This window comes from Artemia sp. Qi Xiang Cuo, chromosome 19 (genome assembly GCF_049724085.1).
Source record: "Artemia sp. Qi Xiang Cuo chromosome 19, ASM4972408v1, whole genome shotgun sequence".
NCBI classification, from domain to species: Eukaryota; Metazoa; Arthropoda; class Branchiopoda; order Anostraca; family Artemiidae; genus Artemia; species Artemia sp. Qi Xiang Cuo.
The window spans coordinates 19909882-19924503 of record NC_142812.1 but is presented as its reverse complement, the minus strand read 5'-3'; the positions used below and the strand labels follow the sequence as shown (position 1 = coordinate 19924503).

The 14622-nt window shown below is 37.7% G+C and overlaps 1 protein-coding gene across 1 annotated transcript in view; it reads right to left on the bottom strand.

Moving 5' to 3' along the window:
- LOC148940587 (uncharacterized) overlaps positions 1 to 8147 on the bottom strand; it is a 55921-nt gene extending 47774 nt beyond the window's left edge. The window contains exon 1 of the mRNA XM_089104807.1: positions 8072 to 8147. The gene's annotated coding sequence lies outside the window, so the exon portion shown is untranslated. The remainder of the gene's footprint in view (positions 1 to 8071) is intronic.
- Positions 8148 to 14622: the final 6475 nt, after the last annotated feature.

Below are 14622 nucleotides of genomic sequence, written 5' to 3'. Positions count from 1 at the left end.
AAAAAAAGCATCAAATGATGTTTTCACTGTTATCCTAGCTAAATTATATGGCCAACTGAAAATTCACCTTAATATTTACCCACCCCTACCCCTAAGATGAAAATATAAATCCCGAATTGGAGTATACCTTGGATTGTCGACGGAAATGTTTCGCATCGCAAAATTCAACGATATTTTTGTTGATGGCATTTGAAAAACTTGAAAAGTTAGGAAAACAATATATATTTGAGTTGCCTAATAAATGAGGTTTGAATTGTTATAAATAAGTATTCTTGGAATATACTACTCTTGAACAACTTATTTATAAACTAGTGATGTGTATTTAACAACTTTTCAGTAATTTAACAAGTGTTGAAAACTTCTTTGTGTGGTTATAAAAATGAAACATCTTTAGGGCCCCTTTGAGGACCCAAGATACATTTTGCAATTTAAGCAATTATTGAATTATGAAAGAGCCTAAAAAAAGGCATCAAATAATGTATTCACTTTCATCCTAGCTGAATTATTGTACCACCTGCAAATTTACCAAGTTGTGAAGCTGAAAACAAGTTTGTTGTACTTCATTTAAGCAGAAGTTATATTTTGCAAGGTTTCACTTGGTATAAATTTAGAATTGTGACTCCTCCTTTATCATCAAGTCTTTCCTCTTTTTTCCTTCTTTTTCCACCTTAAAAGAAAAAAATGTCAATATTCTCCATGCTAAAATGCAATGCATAAATCTTTTGAAATTGGCCCTATGAATTGCCAAATAAGTTGTTCTATAGATAGTGTTCATCCCGGTCATTGTTAATTCCATTTTTTTTTTTTAATGAGCAGTGGCAAAAATACTGTTTTTTTTTTTTAATGAGCAGTGGCAAAAATACAAAATATGCATGGAATTGAAAAGAAATGAAATCAATATAAAAACCTAGCCTAACCTATACTAATGGGCATTGGGAGGGGGGGCAGCTGCCCCCCCCCTAGACCTTCAAATTTACATTAGATATGGCTGAAAAAGCATGATGGTTGGCAAAGCAGTTGATAAAAGGCCCTCCATCACACTATTGACTGCCCCCCCCCCTAGATAATATGCTGCCTACGCCCATGCCTATACTATATACTCTGTATGTATATGTATATTTATAGCAATATTTTTGCCACTGTTGTATTAATATTTTGCATTTCCACCACTGCTCAGTAAAAAAAGAATGGAATTAACAATGACTGGGATGAATGCTATCTCCAGAACAACTCATTTGGCAATTCATAGCAGCAATTTAAAAGATTTACATATTGTGTTTTAGCATGGAGAATATTGTTATTTTTTTCTTTTAAGCTGGAAAAACAAGGATTTTTAGAGGAAAGACTTGATGATAAAGGTTCTCCCCTTGTATAATATGTTAACTAGGATCATTATACATATTTTAAAGTAAGAATAGTTTTCTTAACATGTCTCTTTATCAGGAGTCACAATTCTAAATTTATATCTTTCACTTTTATTACACACAGATTTTGAAGGTCATCAATAGTCAGGACCCTCTAGAAAGAGAAGGAGTAGATGTAGGTACTTCAAAATAACTTCCCAGGACTAAGTTTAGCCTGTAGAACCATCCCTGAAAGTTTCATTTTCCTAACCTAACCCCTTTCTAAGATAGCCAAAAGTAGTTAAAGTAGAATTTTACCAAAAGATATTGAGAGGTATAGTCACTTTATTTGTAAGTCAATAATATGAACTGCAAAAAATTTACCAAGAAAAGTATATCAAGGCTGCATGCAAAATCTGTGGCCTACAATTAGCCTATTCTGCATGTTATGAAGCAAGAATTGTTTTCTTAACATGTTTCCTTCTCTACAGATCTTTCTCCAGGCATATACCTTGTTTGGTAAATATTTACCAAATCATATTATTGAGTTACAACTAAAGTGAATATACCACTTGATGCCTTTTTTTATGCTCTTAAAAATAGGCCTATAATATTCAATTTTGTTGGAAATGAATTTTAGCCCCCACCCCTATGTATACCAATTCAGGGTATATATTTGCACATTGGGGGTGCTGGTGTAATTTCATTTATTATTTAAATGGGAGGTAAGTTTAAACTTCCCCCCACCCCCGAATTGGCAAATATAGGTAAAGTTCTACCAAATCATATTATTGAGTTAGGACTAAAGTGAATACACCATTCAATGCCTTTTTTTATGCTGATTACAAATATAAGGCCCGTTTTTTAGCACTAAGATCTTATATCTTTCTGCAAAGATTATCATTTTTTAACTCATCTTTGTTCTAAGATCTTACACCTCACTGATGTTAGCAAAAAGTGTGAAGACCGCCACTGTTTTGCTATATAGAACAATGATGAGAGAACTTTGATGATCTACTCATCATTGTTCTCAGACCACTGATCAGAGCAGAATGATTACCTTAAATTACCTTAAATTGCACTAGCCAGCGATAAGGACGAATCCTGTAGACGCCGGTCAATGATGATGGTGGCTCAGCTCATCGGGCGCATCCCAAACTGTGCGCCATGGCTTGCTGCACCAATCTCTGTCAACAGCTGACTTGAAGGCTTCAGTATTAGGGGACATGACTGCATTCTGGCTAAGGGAATTCCATAAGCCAACCACATGGTTGGAGAAAAATTTGTTTCGCAGCCTGGTATTAGCGCGTTTCCGGTAGAGCTTTAGGGGTGCCCTCTTGTTCTTGACGAACTATCTAACTGGAATAAGTCAGGGATGATATCGTGGTTGCAGATCAATTTGAATGTCATCAATACATCTCCTCGCTTACGTCGGTATGTGAGAGATGGTATTTTGAGCCTCTGGAGTCTGGTAGAACATGGCAAATTTTTAAAACCCCTTATGCATTTCGTTGCTCTCCGCTGCACCAATTCCAGAATCGATTGGTCAAGCTTGTTAACTGGCGTGGCAATGGACATCCCAAATTCTAATTTTGGTCGGATCAGGCCCTTTAGGAGCTTAGTAATCACTGCTGGAGATCTACTGCAGAACATTCTCTTTATTATACCAAAAGTTTGGTTGGCTTTGGCTACTGCAGACTGCGTGTGTAAGTTGAATTTGAGCTTGTTATCAACCAAAACTCCCAGATCTTTTTCGCAGTGACTGGTTGTAAGTGGCTGTTTAGAACCACCATTGGATTCCATAAAATACTGGCTGAGAGGGTTGTTTTCTCCAATGTGTATGACCTTGCATTTCTGGATATTAAATTCTAGTCGCCAGGTTTTTGCCCACGTTGAGAGTGCGTCGAGATCTGCTTGGATGTCTTTGGTACTTTGGGGGTCATAAATCGGACCGATTATTTTAGAATTATCAGCATATAAGCATATCTTATTCTTTATGATTGAAGATGCATCATTAATATAGATGTTGAATAGAGTTGGGCCCAAAACTGTGCCTTGGGGTACTCTGCTTTCTACATCTGCTGATTCTGAGAAGAAAATTGATCCACCATCCCCAAATACTCTTACCACCTGCTTCCTGTTGGTAAGAAATTGCATCGTCTAATTTATGACTTCATCGTGGAGGCCTATTGCGTGGAGTTTAGAATTTAGCCTCCTATGACATACTTTATCAAACGCTTTCGCTAAGTCTAATAATATCATATCAACTGGGGATCCCGTGTCCATAAGTTCTGTGACATGCTCGTAAGCATCAATGAGGTTAGTATCAACTGATCGACTGGGGCGGAAGCCATGCTGGCTAGGAGATAGTAGCTTGTTCACATTTAGGTGTTCAATAATGGCTGAATTAACTATGCCTTCAAGAAGTTTTCCCACTCCCGAGGTGAGACTAACTGGTCGATAGTTGCTGGCTTCATCTCTGCTGCTTCCTTTATGAACAGGTGTAATGTAAGCTTCCTTCCAGTCTTGTGGAATAGATTTAGTATTTAGGGACTTTTGGAATAGTAGGGTGAGAGGATGTGATAGTACTGCATACGTCTCCTTTAAGAGCCAAGGGGGCACTCTGTCAGATCTTGTTGATTTATTTGGGTTAATCTTCTTTAGTCGAGTCTCTACATCTACTTTAGTAATATTAATGGGCGGCATACTTTTTTGAATTTCGTACTGTGGGGGGTCTGGAAGTGGGGCATTATCTGCAACTGTGAATACTGAAATAAACTGCTTATTTAATGCATTAGCTATCTCCCTTGGGTCGCAGATTTTAGATCCGTCTTGTACAAGTTGAGTGACAGAATGCCTTCCAGGCTTACCTGATGACACATACCTCCAAAATTTCTTAGGGTTAGTTTTTGTTGCAGCTGCCACTGATTCCTCATACTTCTCGGTGATATTTCTGGAGAGACTTCTAAGCTGGTTACGCGCCTGCTTATATTTTGTGTAATAGTCAGCCTGGTTTTGATTCTTTGTGTACAGCTTCCAGTATTTCTTTTTTCTGTTCTTAGCCATTTTTATTTCTTTTGTAATATACGGGAGGGTTTTTGGTTTCCTTTTCCATTTTGTAGAAGAGTGATTTTCAATAGCCTTCAGTAATATTCTTTTTGTAGTTCTCCATGACTCTTCCACATCTGTATTCTCAATGAAAGACCAATCACATTGAGTCAGTTCCTGACGAATTAGACTGTAATCAGTGTACACGTGTTTTGTAAATTCTAGTCTTTGGGGATACAGTCTAAAACTGCAACTTATGATAATGTGGTCACTAGCTCCAAATGGTGGTAGGGGCTCGATGCTTATTATAGACTCTTGGTCTTTTGCTAGTAGTAGATCAAGTAGCGAAGGGTTCTGGCTATTTCTATATCTTGTCGGGAAGTTAACTGCCTGGTACAAAGAATAATTAAATAGGCACTCCAGGAATGGTCTTATTAAACTATTTTCAGAAAAACCAAATCCGTTGACCCATTGAATATTTGGGAGATTGAAATCACCAACAATAATTATGTTTCCTCATAGCTTCATTTTAATATCAATTGAAGTACTCATAGCAAGTAAAGAGGATTCAAGGCTAGAAGAACTGGGGCTTCTATACATGCAACCAATGTAAAATGGCCCACAAGGCAGGAGGACAGATATCCACACTTGTTCAATATATGGTTCATAATCTGAATTAATATCTATGCTTCCTACCTTCAGAGAGCTTCGGATGTACACGGCTATTCCTCTTCCTCCTTCTCTAGATAAGTTGGTGACCAAGGTATAGTCGGGTATCTGGATCTGGGTATCTCCAAGAGGAGTGTTGGTCCATTTAGGTTTAATCTCGCAGAAAGCGTAAACGTCTGCTTTTTCCGTCGAAACAGCATATTTTATCTCATGGAGCTTTGACGTTAAACAATCTACGTTACTGAAGACAACTTTCAGACCATTGTTCATCCAATGCGTGCAACTTTTATTCGGGCTATTATCCAGATCATTACATTCCCCAGACTCTATGCTGCTGTGGTTTGAAACGTCACTCATGAAAACAGTCTGCTCGGAAAGAATACAGCTTACTGATCTTGCACTGCAAAAAAGAATCACTTGATTCATCAATAGTACTAATTTCATCATGAGAAGACACAGGGCTATTTACGCTACTATATATATTTCTTTGAGAATCTTCTAGTTCATTTCTATTGCAGCTGGTGCTGCAGAGGTGGGCACGTTTTTTGGAACAATTCTGTTGCCTTGAATGACTAGGTTTTCTTCACCATTAGCTTGTCTCACATGAAGTACTTCATATAGCTTTGTCCTCTTTATACAGTCGGCTTTTGAAAAATCATTTCTAAATTGAATTTGGCCAGTTCCTTTTCTCTCATATGACTTTTGCAGGATCACTTTCTTAATTTTTAATTCATCAACCAAAAAAAATTATGGGGCTTGCCTTATGCAAATCATTTTCATTCCTGGAGTTATTGGGACTGACGAGGCGGCAAACATTTTTTACAGCTATCCGTTGTAGGCCGTATTCGTTACATAAGAAGTCACGAATGAATGTCTCATCATTGGGTTGCAGCAATATTCCGAATGCTAGCATATTTAATTTGTGTCTTTGTTTATCTCTATCTTCAGCGATCAATTTTTTCACGTGGCTCTCGAGTTGCTGGTTCATTTCATCTTTAAGAGATTCTACTTGAGATTTGATTAGCTTTTGTAACAGATCAGGATTACTAGCAGCCCCTGGGGCTTCTTCAAGCGAAGTAATACAAGTCTCCACATCCTTGAACTTGGCATCAATGTCTTTCTTGAACTCTTCTTTAAATTCACTAAATGACTGTTTAACTGCATTCTTGATTTTAATATCTAGGTCCTGTACAGCAGTTATTGCAGGTTCAAGTGGTTCAAGCGTTTTTTTAACTATGGCTTGTATTTCAGCTGCATTAGCGCAACTATTGGCGTTACCCTTACAAACAGGACACTTCCATTTGCAACCTTATCTCCTTGTCATTTTTGTCAGAAGATTATACTTGGGTTTGCTAATTTCAAGGCAATCAATGCAAAGCCATTGTTTACAAATGTCGCAGTTCATTGCACTAGATTCTTCATCCAGACTCTCATCACAAGCAGCGCAAATGTCTTTGCCTTTTCTTGGGCTTTTTCAAAGCCTTTTTGGTGGCATTCTGCAACTTTGCAACTTTCAGGCACTGATATCAAGGCGACACCAAATAAAACGCAACTCAGGTAACAGGTAATAGAACGCAACTTGGATAACAGAATGCAACCAGGAACACGAGAATGCAGCGCCGCTAGGTAGCGTTAGTGTAAAGTCCAAACTTTAGGATAAATTATTGACAAAAATCAAAATAAACTTGACACAATTTGCTGCAAATGATTTGCTCTTGGACAAATAACTCTCAGCAGATACCACTAGAGCACTTGCCACAGGTACTTTCGCCTCTTCTGCTAGCTTTTCCTCTCCTGGTGCTCAAATGAAAGTATTATGTCTTGTCGATGCTCAGAATGCTAAATTTATTGCCTTGACACTTTTCGCGGTAGACAGAATGTGGGAAGTGCAATACTCAAATCACCTATTCCCAGCAGTTTAAGGATCAAAATCCCGCTGGTACGGCCTCTTGTTTGTTTGCTATTGCTCCCTTCTGCACAAATTATCCACCAAAAATACGCAAAAATGGACGAGCCAACGTAATCAATGGTGTTTTTAGTATTTAGCGTTTGGCAACTGCCCTCTATTGCTGGCTGCAAATTCGGAAGAAGGACACTGAATTCAGCTAGGCCTTATTTACAAACAAACAAACAGCTGTTTATTAGCAGACAAAGGACAAGTCCCTTGGGAATAGAAAATAAAAATTTTCTAACATAAAAATGCAGGTAAATAAAATGAGGCACCAGGAAAAACCTATTAAAATGAAACTTAACTTAATATCAAATATAAGCAGATATGGTAAAATATGGGTAGAAATAAATGTTCTTTCTCACAAATTTGGTCAACAATCCTTTATTCACTTTCACACCTCCCAGTTGCTGTTGTAGTTGACAACATTTGCACAAAAACAACCAAAGATGTAAGATCTTTGCTCAAAGATTTCGCTTTTAAGCGTTTTCTGACAAAAGATATAAGATCTTAGCACATTGATGAGTGAAAAAACAGGCCTATAATAATCATTTCTATCGGAAATGAATTTCAGCCCCCCCTATATATGCCAATTCAGGGTTAGGTTAGTTCTATATAGGGGGGCTGAAATTCATTTCCAATAGAAATGATTAGGCTATTATATTCATAATCAGCATAAAAAAAGCATCAAATGGTGTATTCACTTTATTCCCAACTCAATAATATGATTTGGTAGAACTTTACCCAAATATATACCCTGAATTGGTACAGGCCTATATAGCCTAGGGGTGGGGGCTAGAATTCATTTCTGACAAAAATGATTAAAGAGCACAAAAAAAAGCCATTGAGTGGTATATTCACTTTAGTTGTAACTCAATAGTATGATTTTTTAAATATTTAACCCTTGTTTTCTTAACATATTTGGTTCTGAACAGCACCTAATCTAGACCTTTACCAAATAAACAAAGAGGCTAGCCTATTTACAATGCAACAGCTATTGCATAGCTCTATAAATGGTCTTAACATAGTGCTATTTGCTGCTGTGTCCAAATATAGTACTTACTGCAGTTTTATTAACTCAGACTATTTGCTTATATATCTTCAAATGAATTCTATGGAAATTTTGGGCTGATATCCTAGTTGAAATATACTGTTTCTTCCTTAGAATTAATAGTCAGAAATTACAATTCTCGACATCTATAAAAACGTGAAAGAATTTGCCTAGATACTAGATAAGACGTCTAACATAGCTGTTTAATCAAAGTAGATTGAATAGACGTCAAAACATTTAGCTATCTATCAAACTAGAGCTGCACTTTTTATGTAGCATTAATTTCAACAACGATTTTCCAAGATAAACTAAATCAAAATCATGATATTACAACAAGCTTAAAACGAGCAGACATAAGTCATAGTTAATGAGCAGAACTTACTAAAATGAACAAAATTAAATTGAATACTTTAACTTAAAACTAACAAAAAACCATAGATACGAGTTGTGGTCGGGATTATACTTCTTGAATTAATATTTCCAGGAAATCGGTGTCAGAATCGTCCGGAAAAGCATTCATGAGAAGTATTACTTTGAAAAATAAGCGTACTAATATTGGGTTGAAATTAAAAAAAAAAATCATTCCGAAAGCTTTTAAAAAAGTATTTTTCTGCTAACATGAAGATGTAAAAGATTTTAAGACTAAAACTAAAAGCATATAGGGGAAAGGGAATTATAAAATTAACAGGCACCCTGAAATAGTTATGAAATGTGTCATAAATTAATTAGTTTTTAAAATTTTCTTTTAATAGTTTTTTTTAGTTTTTTAAAACACATGTGTTTCTAAAGCTTTATTTACCCATTCCAATAATTAAAAAGAAGCAGCAATGCTGTAATATGAACTATGGAAACGACTTTCCTTACAAAGGAGATCACACATTTTTTTTTTCTCGCAAACATTTTTAATGCATAGACTGAAGAGCATTTTCAGTTTGAACAGCATAAACATACCATCGATGTTATATAATTATAATCAGTTACTTGCATATTTTTAAGCTTTTAATGCACATTTTAAGCATTGAATCAATTAAATATTAAACGCAGGTTTAAACATCCTTATCAGATTTGTGCCAACTTATATTTTGCTTCATAAATTTGGGTTTTCTAAGACAAGCTGAAATTACAACTTTTTAAAAAATTAAGGCTACTCCTTTGCAATTCTAAGTCATGCTGAATGCGCGATGTCTGCTTTTATTGATCAGTTTCTTTTTTAATCTGGATTTTTGATTTCCAGAAACTCTAAAACTGATTCAGTTTTAAACTTACAGCTTTCAACAACCAGCGTACTTAAGTATGTAAGGGCAATCATTGTAAGTCTTCCTCATACAATTGTGTTAATAAGTGCCAGTGTTTTAATTCTTATTTTGATGATTGATTGAATCATAGATTGAAGGAATTTGTACAATCTATTACTCAACTTTTTGCTATTAGGTGTTGTTGGAGAATAGCACAGTAAAATAGAGTTACCATTTTTACGAGCAGCAGTTGCCGAGCATCTTAAAATACTAGCTGCCTATATTGATAGGCGAAGTTAAAGAGATAAATTTTCATAGACACCCGTTTACGAATTGTTAACCCCTATTTTTCTTTATCATGGCAACGTAGACTTCTGTCGAGTCTCCCTTGGACTTTTGTGGGTATACCTGGAACACTTTGGGAATCACTGCGTTAACTAGATCACATACATTTTGAATTCTCATGAATTTAGAATATTGGTTCTTGGCGAGAGAAGGGGGGAGGAAATAAGGCAGAAGATCAAGGGATATTTGTTACCAGTTTTCTTTAACCACTATTGTTAATCTATACTTTCGTAGCAAAACAATTTTTGCAATAAGTGATCCCATATTGGGCGTGCTGTGGAACGTACGCAAGCCCAAAAATCCAAAAGTTTACTGGATTTACCTTTAGTTCTTTCATCTAATTATTAAATAAATTTGTTATTATTATTCTCGCGACCTGCTTCCCCCCAATCCCAAAACATTCAGTTTGTGTAACTGGGTATACCTATCATGCCATTTACATTACTTTATTGGTTTCCCTGAGCATCAAAACTATCAATCAGTATTCCTGATTTTAGATACTTCGGAACGATTGGGCACTGAATCTAACTTTAGCAAGCCGACTTTAGCTATATATAAGCCCAAAGCAGAAACTAAATAACCGACTTAGGCTTTATCGTGACCTCTGCGTTCCTTCCTAATTGTGAGTCACAATTTTAATTTTTATGTAAATCATGCGTTATTTTTCTTTGGATTGATTGAAAATCAAACTTGGAACGATCAATGCAAAATATAATGTTATCGAGCAAAAATTTCAAAATAATGCAAAGTTGCGATCTCCAAGAAGCACAATTAATAAGGTGCAAATGTCATAAATCATTTTAAGCTTCTGTTAAAAGTTTACGGCATTTTTTTTTGGCAGGGTGGCGTAAAACCCATCTTAAAGTGTTTTGGTGGAATTTTGACAAATACTGAAAAAATAGAATTATCAATTTTACAGGCTCATGCAAGTATAGTGTTTTTTTTTTTTTTTTTTTTTTTTTTTTTTTTTTTATTGCTGCTGAACCTCATAATATTCATTATATTGGAATATAGCAACCTAATGATTAAAAAATTCTAGGCAAGGCTACCGTTAATAGGCATTTAATGTGTCGCAAAAGCTCTTATACTAGAACTCTTTGGGCAAAAATATTTCTCGTATAGAAGTCGCAAAATTTCGTCGCTCATGCTACAAACCCTTGGGGAGAATTAGCGTTTCTTCAAAGCTACCAGAGTAAACGCAGTGACGCTGATTAAGGAAAGAGTAAAGTGTCTCCCTTGTATTGTCCCCCTCCATCAGTGACTTCGTAATAGAACGGGTGGCAGTAGAAACTTGGCTTCGTAACACTTCTCTCTACCAGCCATCCCTCAACCATCAGCTTTTTAGCAGAAGGTTAGGCACGCTGTGTTCTATTTAAACTGAAATCAAGCAAAAGTACTCAATCAAACAGTTCGTGGTAAAATAAAAATGTAGGTAAGGAGCGACTCGGGCTTATAGTAACCGAAAATCTAAAACATTTTTATAACAGTTAACACATCAAAATAATGGAATTTTTATGCTGATTCCAAATATATAATAAAATTCATTACGTTTAAAGTTATCCATAAAAATATAAAAGCCTGAGAAAATATGCTTTATTTTTGAGATGGAAGGGGAAAACACCCCCAAGAACGTAAGTGATCTTGATGAAAATTAAACATCATGGTTGCAGCGGCAGCTGCAACCTAGTAAAGAGCGAACAACGGCCCACAGTAACCAAAAAGTAGAAAACGCTTTTAGAAAAAACTGCCTGGTGAAAAAAATTCCATCTGGCACTGATTCAGGAATGGTAACTATCATTTCAGTTCGTATTAATAATAAAAGGTTATTGAAAAAAGAAATTTATAGTTATTTCGAAAAAAAGCCTGAAACCCCTCGAAGATGGTGTCAGATCAAAATAAAAAGTGTACCATTGGAATCAGCATAGTCAAAAACCTTATTCAGGGAAATTACAGTCCCCAACCTTGAAAAACAAGAAAACTCATTTTTTGTATGGGCAGCACTGATCTGTCTCCCTTTTTTTCTTTTTTTTTCCAGGGCTCGCGGTTTACCAGAACATCATAGAGAAAGCATCTCTCTTTTTTTTTACAAATTCCACCATCTGCAAGTGCTATATGGCACAAAAATGGCACATTGTGTGCCGTTTCTCAAGGGGTGGGGCTAGCGGGCTACAAAATCATTGTAAACAGATGTTTAATAGCTCACATTAAAGCTGTTTCTCATATCTACGTTGTATTTATAAATTCCACCACCAACAACTTCCCGATAGCACTAAAAATGGCACTATTGATGCCATGTCTCGAGTGGAAAAGCTAGGGGCTAGTGGGCTGCCAGAACTTCTTAGAGAGATGTTTAATGGCTGATTTGAAAGCTATTGCTCATATCTACGTGATTTAAATAAGTTTTGCCATTCATAAGTTCCAAATGGTACAAAAAACGGCACCTTTTGGGCCGCTTCTTAAGTTGAAAAGCTTCGAGGTATAAAACGGTACCATTCTAATAATTATGTTCCAAAATCCTTAACTGGAGATTTACAAGGGACCCTTTTCATATGCCCCCCCTCCCAGCCCCCTTATTAAGTCTAATTAGTCCGTTGGGAGAATTTACTATAAACTCTTTAATACAGTCAGAATCAAAAGTCAAAAACCATGTTTCGGAAAAAAAATGCCTAGTGGAAACAAATTGCCATCTGACACTGATTGGGGAATGGTGACTATTATTTTGGTTCGTCTGAAAAGTAAAATTTTATGGCGAGAAAAAATTTATGATGATTTCGAAAAAAGCCCGAAACCCCTTGAAAATGGCGTTTTATCGAAATGAAAAGTGTACCATTAGAATCACCATGGTTGGAAACATAATGCAGAGAAATTACGGCCCCCCTCCTTGAACAACAAAGAAAATGACTTTTTCCTTGTTGCAGCACTGATGCGTCTCCCGTTTTTTCTTTTTTTTTATATTTTTCTATTAGGGCTAGGGGGTGACCAGAACATCATAGAGAGATGTATAATAGATCATTCGAACAGAAATTAAATTTTCTAGTGTCATTTTTAGGTGACCAAAATGATTGGAGGGCAACTAGCCCCCCCCCCCCCCCCCCGAAGGTATCCTCCCCCCCAAAGTCATCCAATCACAATTTTGAGATAGTCTTTTTGTTCAACATAGTTCAAAGGTCAAATATCTGTGGTTTTGGTGATGATACGACCCTCCATAGTCCCTGGAGAAAGGGCTGCACACTGTTTCGGTATCGGGCGTATTTATATCACGCATATCGGTGTGAGCGTATTGTTATTGGGCGTAAGTTTTCAAGTAATTGTACGGTTACTACTAAAGACTAAGAAATCTAACTCAGAAAAGCCCGAAATAGTAATTTACATATCCCAAATCATAAGTTTCAGACAGCATTCACCTACGAAATACTAAGAAACCTTAGCTCAGAAAAGTCTGAAATAGCCAACTACTCATCCCAAACTCGAAGTTTCAGACAACAAACACCTATGAGTGACTAAGAATCCTAGCTCTGAAAAGTCCAAAAAGCAAACTATACCTCCCAAATCATAATTTTCTGAAAGGACACACCTATGAAAGGCTAAGAAATCTAGCTCAGAAAAGTCAAAAATAGCAAATTAACCATCCCAAATCATAGGTTTCAGTCAACACACACCTACGAATGGCTAAGACATCCTGCTCAGAAAAGTCAAAAATAGCAGCCCACACATCCCAAATCATAGGTTTCAGACACCACACACCTACGAAAGACTAAGAAATCTGGTTATGAAAAGTCAGAAATAGCAAATTACATATGCCAAATCATAGAGTTTCGGACAACACTCACCTATGTGTGTATGTGTGTGTGTGTTTGTGTGTGTTTGTTTATGTGTGTATTTGTCTATTTGTCTGTGTGGCTGGGTGGTTGGGTGTTTCTGTGTGTGTCTTTGTGTGTGTGTTTGTTTGTGTGTTTCTTTGTGGGACTTTTTGGGTGTGTGTGTGTGTGTGTGTGTTTGTTTGTTTTTATGTATGTTTGTTTGTATCTATGTGTGTGTGTATGTGTGTATGTACATATGTATATGTATATAAGTGTTTGTATGTATATGTATATGTATATGTGTGTGTGTATATGTGTGTGTGTATGTGTGTGTGTGTGTGTGTGTGTGTGTGTGTGTGTGTGTGTGTGTGTGTGTGTGTGTGTGTGTGTGTGTGTGTGTGTGTGTGTGTGTGTGTGTGTGTGTGTGTGTGTGTGTGTGTGTGTGTGTGTGTGTGTGTGTGTGTGTGTGTGTGTGTGTGTGTGTGTGTGTGTGTGTGTGTGTGTGTGTGTGTGTGTGTGTGTGTGTGTGTGTGTGTGTGTGTGTGTGTGTGTGTGTGTGTGTGTGTGTGTGTGTGTGTGTGTGTGTGTGTGTGTGTGTGTGTGTGTGTGTGTTTTTGTGTGTGTGTGTGTTTGTGTGTGTGTGTGTGTGTGTGTGTGGGTTGATGGATGTAGGGGTGGTGAGCTGTGGATGGGGGGGGGGTTGGGGGAGCCCGGCCGCACTGCGCGTTGTCGGGGGACCTTTGGGGGCGAGAGGATGATCTTGGGGGCCAAAGGTGAGCTTTTGGGCTCATGAATGTTTTGTGGGAACCTGTTAGAGCGTTGGAGACCGTTGGGAGGCATTTGGACCCCCGTTGATCCGTGGGGAGCTCAATGGGGCTTTGTGGCGGCCTGGGCGGGGGATTGGGGGTCTGGGTGGACCTGTGGGGCACAGGGAGGGCCTGTGGGTGCCTGGGGGACATTTGGGGACCGGGGGTGGGCCTTTGGGACCCCGTTGGGCCTTGGGGTGCCCGGTGGACCTTTGCGGACCTGGGGAGGGCCTTTGGGGCAGTTGGGGGCCGGTGGAGGGCCTTGGGGACCCTGTTGGGCCTTTGGGAGCTTGATGGGCCTTGGGGGGGCCCGGGGATGGCATTTGGGGGTCTGGGTGGGCCTTTGGGGGCGCCGGTGGCCCTTTGGGAGCTTGGGG